This window comes from Schistocerca americana, chromosome 1 (assembly GCF_021461395.2).
Source record: "Schistocerca americana isolate TAMUIC-IGC-003095 chromosome 1, iqSchAmer2.1, whole genome shotgun sequence".
NCBI lineage: Eukaryota > Metazoa > Arthropoda > Insecta > Orthoptera > Acrididae > Schistocerca > Schistocerca americana.
In genome coordinates, this window is record NC_060119.1 from 61,318,993 (window position 1) to 61,326,077 (window position 7,085).

Genomic DNA, 7,085 nt, shown 5'->3' on the forward strand with positions numbered 1-7,085 from the left:
CTTTTCTGTTATTATTGATCGAAAAATTGGCCTCCCCAAGACCGAAGTGGAAAACAGCGAGGTCATAGGCTCCCTCGCAGATTTGAATATGCTGCAAAGAACTGTGACTCCAATCACAGCGTTCACTTCCTGCACAGTAGTGTCTCTGTAAGCTACACTTTCTTTTAGTTCAATAACAGAACGAATTTTGGCCAACTTTTCATTAGTATGCTTTACAATCGTCTCAATCATGTCGTCAGTAAACAAAAGGCGCCACACTTCACCTGGGAGTGGGTTTTTCCCCACGGTAAGAGCAGGCCCTTGTATCTTTGATAGCCGTACCTTTATTATATTGGATGCTGCTGTTCGCGTCTTAGAGCGAACAGGAGTTGATGACCATGTGAAACACTTGTTTCTTCCGTAGTAAGAAACTGGAAGACGACTCTCATCTAGAGTGTCATCAGAACGCGTAGATGAGCTAGCAACATCAGCAGGCTTCTGTGGAGTGATTAGTCTGCTTCCACCAGAAGTTATGTCAGACTGTGGTTGCTCTCCAGTTTCTTCGCGAACTGCGGTATTTTCGACTTCAAATATTTCTCGAATAGTTTCATCATCGCGATCATCATCATTGGGAGAGTCATCGTCATTATCTGTTTCATTGCGAGGATCTTGGATAGTAAGGTCCTCATCTGGAATGCATGATTCATCTGAATCCACTTCCGAGTCTGATTCTTCAAGGTAATTTTGAGAGCGTGCAAGGGCTACAATTCTTTTCGACCGATTTGAAACATATTTTGGACCTTCCATTGTAAACCTGCAAGGAAAAAGGGAAAAATGAGTTTTAACGAAATTTAATGGGGATAATTCTATCGCTGTAATAAGTTTGCGCGGTAAATTGGAGAATGTGTGTGAAAAACGGAAAGAGGAAAAATTAAAACGTTAAATACGAGTTGTTACACTTTTTTCTCGTTCTTCTATGAACACAAAAGTATTAAGCATCGTGTGGTGGCAAAAATTTCAATCAAATAGATGAAATGTTGCTACACAGAAAACAGAAGAGTTCAAAGAGTGGAACATCGGTCATACAGACCGACAAATGCGTGATACTTTTAGGAACACCGGTCTGGGAGACCGGCAAAAATTTGACACTTTTAGGAACACCCGGTCTGTCAGACCGGGAGGGGAATGCATTTTTTCGGAACACGGTCTCACAGACCGACAATACGTAACAAAAATTCTACTTACTTGAAAACAATGCATGCGCCGACAATACGTTGTTGGCCAGCTGCGGTTCGGGACCCGACTGAAGATTACTGGGCTTCTCCCCACCCTCACGAACAATGCAGCGCCGTTAGCATTGTTAATGTCAACTATGGCGGTATCTCAGACCGATGTTCCGTTCAAAGGGTTAACAATAGATGAGGTGAGGAACAGGAAATACAAAGACATAAATGGTACTAGGTCGTATATACATCTACGTCCTGGAGTGTTTACTTTGGGTTTACTTCATTTTCTTGCCAATATATTCCCATGGTTGACTGTTTCATAAAATTAATATCCAAGCCAGCTAGTATAATCCAGATAACCATACTCATACAAATATCTTCCACAACGAGATCACATTTTGACAAACAAAATGGCTGAGAACGTAAGACAGAATGACAGCTTTACAGCTTCATTTGTTCTTCTTCTATGACTTCACTATTGCTATTGTGAGCGCCATTCTTCCGTGGCCGCAACACACTTCCAAGCCACGACATCTAAGAACAAATGGCCCCAAAGCAGGTGAACATACTAAACTCATCATCCCTTCTAGCAGATATGCTGCGCCCATGTACCTTTCATTACTTGCACATAATAATAAATCATTTCTCCAGCAATATAGTGCCCAAAACTTAACCACTAATAAAAATGTTTATTGAATGTCATGATCACTTTTCTTCATTTAGAAGGACTGAGAGTAACCCATCATTTTTCCTAAAATGGTATTTTACACGTCAATGCACACTCTGTGAACCACTACAGAGTGCATGCAGAGGGCACTTTCCGTTCTACCACATGTAGAATTTCTTCACATTCCATTCACATGAAGAGCTCAAGAAGCTATGGGACGAATACTGTTCATATGACATGTGTTTGTATATATATCACATAGAAAATTCAGTTGTGGAATGGTTAAACTTGCAAGAACACACAATAGCTGGCCAGTGCTTAACTTCAGGATGAGAGAAATCGAGTACCGCAAACAGAAAAAGGTAAAGTAGAAACTAGTAATCCTAGCTTTCAGAACTCTGTTTTTGTTCTTCAGACAGATTGGTCAATGAAGACTAGGAAAGTGGGTGTCATAGTGTTTAAATGGCTCATGTGGTACAGTGGGCATTCATACCTCACTAACATGCTGTTGAGGCACTGGATGTCCCAACACAGACTGTTCTTCTAGGTCTATTCATATGTTTAACCACATTAATGGTGGTCATTCTTATGTAAAATGCTGCACTGTGAACACATCAATTCATAAACAAGAATTGTTTCACTTATTGTTCTGCGTTTTATGTAGGTTTTTCCAGTGGTTGGGCTGCAGTTAGTGGTAGAGAATGGGTGGGAGCCATTGCATGGATAGGTGTAATAGTGTGCAGATCTAATATGGGTTCATAAGGATGTTGCAGACATTAGGGGGGCAACAGAAGCTGATAGTGGATTTGTGTGTAGAGAGTATCGGGGACAGATGACTTCATTTTGAAGCTGTCTGTCCCTACTCCCTTGAAAAATGTCAAGCTATAAAATGAAATCTCTCTCTCTCTCTCTCTCTCTCTCTCTCTCTCTCTCTCTCTATATATATATATATATATATATATATATATATATATATATATATATAAAAAAAAACAAAGATGAGGTGACTTACCGAACGAAAGTGCTGGCAGGTCGATAGACACACAAACAAACACAAATATACACACAAAATTCAAGCTTTCGCAACAAACTGTAGCCTCATCAGGAAAGAGGGAAGGAGAGGGGAAGACGAAAGGAAGTGGGTTTTAAGGGAGAGGGTAAGGAGTCATTCCAATCCCGGGAGCGGAAAGACTTACCTTAGGGGGAAAAAAGGACGGTTATACACTCGCACACACACACATATCCATCCACACATATACAGACACAAGCAGACATATATATATATATATATATATATATATATATGCCCCTCCCTCCCCCCACCCCCCTTTCCTCCCTCTCTTTTCCTCTCCCCCTCTCTTCCTCTCCCCTCTCCCACTTTTCACCTTTCTTTTTCAATTACTTTTCTCCTCAGTCTGCTAATTCTATCATCACTGGAAATGCTCTGTGTTTACCAATGATGTCTACTTAACTGGATGTCAAATTGCAGCTGTCTCAGCATGCTAGTCTAAGATCCTCATACTTTGTTTCTTGCCTAACTCTAACATGGCCATCATGAAGAGTCACTAGAATGCAAAAGAAAATACTTTTTGATGCTGCACCCTCATGAACGTATTGAATCAGATGTTGCAGATTTCTGGAGAAGAACAAAAGACTTGTTTCATAACTAGTGCAAAAAAACAGTGACAGTCCCCATTGCATCATATCAAAACTCTAGTGTGATCTGTACACTGACAGGCTGATCAGGAAACTGATCTGTATATAATCTGAATAATCCACCCCCTTCCCCAACAAATCCTCTCTTTCTTCCTGAAAGAAGGAACAATGAGATCTGAAAATTGGGATTGTGATATCCATTTTATTTGAGTCTGTTGTTGATGCTACATACTACATGTGCTCTGCAAACTGTGAAGTGCATGGCAGATAGTTGGGCTTCCTCCCATTCGATTGCTTATAGATCGTGGAAATAATGATTGCTTAAATGGCTCTGCGTTTGCTGCAGTTAGTCTAAATGTAGTATATTCCTAGATTCCCCAGGTAACACTGGTTCCTGATACTTTTTAAGTATTCTTTTGCAGGATAGTTCTCTATCTTCAAGTTCAGTCAGTTCAGGTTTTGAAGTAATGTCGTGAATGGGTATCTACATACACATTAGTTAAGCATGCCTGCTATAAACAGTTTTACTCATTGATCTTGAAGAAAGGTATGATAGATCAATTATGAAACTTCCTGGCAGATTAAAACTGTGTGCCAGATTGAGACTCGAATTCGGGACCTTTGCGTTTTGCGTGTGAGTGCTCTACAAAGTGAGCAACCCAGGCACGACTCATGACCCGTCCTCACAGCTTTACTTCTGCCAGTACCTCGTATCCTACCTTCCAGACACGTAGCTTCACAGAAGCTCTCCTGCAAATCGCACTCCTGGAAGAAAGTATATTGCGGAGACATGGCAAAGCTTCAAAGCTTGGGTCAGTCAGTTGGTAGAGCACTTACTTGCAAAAGGTAGAGGTCCCGACACCAAGTCTTGGTCCAGCACACAGTTTTAATCTGCCAGGAAGTTTCAGATTAGTGCACACTCTGCTACAGAGTGAAAATTTCATTCTAGATCAATTATGCAATAAGCAAATGTCATAAATAATTTAATATTGAGTGTTTGTTGATGCAAGTTACAACATAGTGTGTAATTATCTGTCAAACCTAAACAACACGGTTGGTGGAAGCTACCATGTGAATAGTAGTAATATTTATTGGATATTGCTTGCTATCTGTTTATTTCCTGGCATTGTATTTTGAAATCTTATTGTATTGATTCAGATTCTTTCCATGCAGAACATACATTAATTATTCCTTTCACATGATGGCAGTATCAATGCCTCATTTCCAGGGCAAGTGAGCATAAATATAAAGTAGTTGGGTTGAGTTCCACTTAACAAATAGTAAGTCCCAAGGGGTCAAGAAGACTTAATCAGTAATTGATGATACTGAATTTTTGTTCCCGTACAGTTGCTGTAACATCAGACACTAAGAAAGAAAATACAGTTACGTTGAAACATGAAGACTTGCTGGTCCTCAAAAGCCTTCCATACACTTGCTCTGTTAGATGAGTGTGCTGCTTGAGAAGAATGAAATGTGAGGCAGAGAAATTCATTGTGACTATCAACTAAACAATGTAGGGAAAGGCTATTTGTTGAATGTGGTATAATTTCTGCTAAATTATCGAAGTGAGACATATTATATCTAAAATAAATAATTCTTTCTTTTAAAGAACTGTTACGTTAGCATGGGGTGTGGGCGGCTTATTGACTATTAGTGTAAGCAGATATTCTGAGGACATCATCTGGAACTACCTAAATTTTTGGAATCTTTTGTCTGTGGGTAACAAAACAGTTAAATTTTGACTGAAAAGGTGCAACTATTGTATGTTCAAAACTTCAGAATGAAAAGAACTTAGGTCTGACCATTTCATAAGCCACATGAATACATAACAAATGGAGTGGTTGAAGAAAATTGCAGTGTAGGTATTAAGATATGCCCACAAGAAGTTGTGCTCATCATGATGCTTAGATGCTGTAATTGTTTCTTCCTCCCCCACTTATTTTGTCAATTTATATCTTTTCTTTTACTAAGGAGGGATGACATGAAAAGAGGGCAATGATTTTTCCAAGAGAATCTCATGAAACGTTTAGTAGTTGGATAATGGATTTCGGAATTAGTGATTGTAATAAAATTTAGCTCAAACAGGAGGATCAGCTATAAAGAAGCATCTTACTTATGCAATGGTATATGTGCATGAGACTGGCTGGAAGATCTATAATCTTATTGAGAAAATATTAGCAGTTGTGCCATTGCCTGTTTAACAAAGGGATGCTGTGACTGTGTTGTTTGAAACTGCAATAATGACAGAATAATCTAATAATCTGAAGGCACCCAGGCATTGAAATCTCAAAATTAAACATTCGAGAAGATGAGGTTACTATATATTTTGACCATGCAAAATTTGCACTAACAGTATTGACAATTACTGCTGGCTGAATGCATCTCTCTGTTATCAATATATAGCGACAGTCCCACAAACAACCTAAAGCTGTAATGAGAGACATGGATAATTATTTAATATAGTGATGATTAATGTTAATTAAATTATTAGAACAACTGATTGAATTAACTTAAATAGATTTTACGATATTTATGTAAATGTTATACATCACAAAATGGTTACTGCACCTGTAATGGAAAAAGGCATCTAGTTGCAACTAGAGGTAAAACAGAAGTGTTTCTCCTTCGTGGCAGTGAGGGAGTTGTAAAAATATCATTCATTTATCTAAACAAAATATATCACAGAGATTAGTTAAAGATTCTTAAACACAGTTCATTGCTGCTTTATCGATATGGTGGTGAACAATACATTCATGCAGATGGTGTTTGGCACCACATGGATGTGTAAGAATAGGTGGAATGAATTATATAGGATCTCAATTATCTTTACAACTTAATACTTTAATAACTTTGAAACTACGTTAGATGTTTTTAACATGTGGTAAGATGACTCAAAGATACATCACCTTATAGGTGACGCAATTTTGACACAAAACTGAACTTGAAAATCTGATAAAATGTGATTTTCACAGGAGAAAGCTCAGCATGTTGGTTTGTTCGTACAGATAATGTCCAATACCCAAGTGGAATGAAACTTTCAAATACAGTATGGAAGGCAATCACTGTCCTGACCAACTATTTGAGCATGTCAAATGTCATTTATGGAAACATAAAAAGGTGGCGGGTTGCCCATCTGTTTCAGATGCCAACATGGACAAGATATGTAGGGGTTTGCAAGGAGTCTGACAAAATTGATGCGTATGGTGGTCAGAGACAGACAACAGTGCACAATGCCTTGCGTAAGAAGTTATGGCTATGTCCCTGCAAGAAGTAGCTGTTTCAAGCATTAAAGCCTATGGACAAATCTCAGCATGAATAGTCTGTAGTGTATATACTAGGCAAGAACGATGCAAGCAGTGACTTGTTGGAAAAGATTTGTTTGTATAATGAGGCAATGTTTGATGTATCCAGCAAACTAAATTATCATAATGTTCGTATATGGGGTTCACAGCATCCTCCTGTTTCACATTAAATGCAAAGAAACAGTCCCAAAGTCAGTGTTTGGTGCAGACAGATGCAAAATTGCATCACTGATACATTCTTTCATCGAGTCTGCC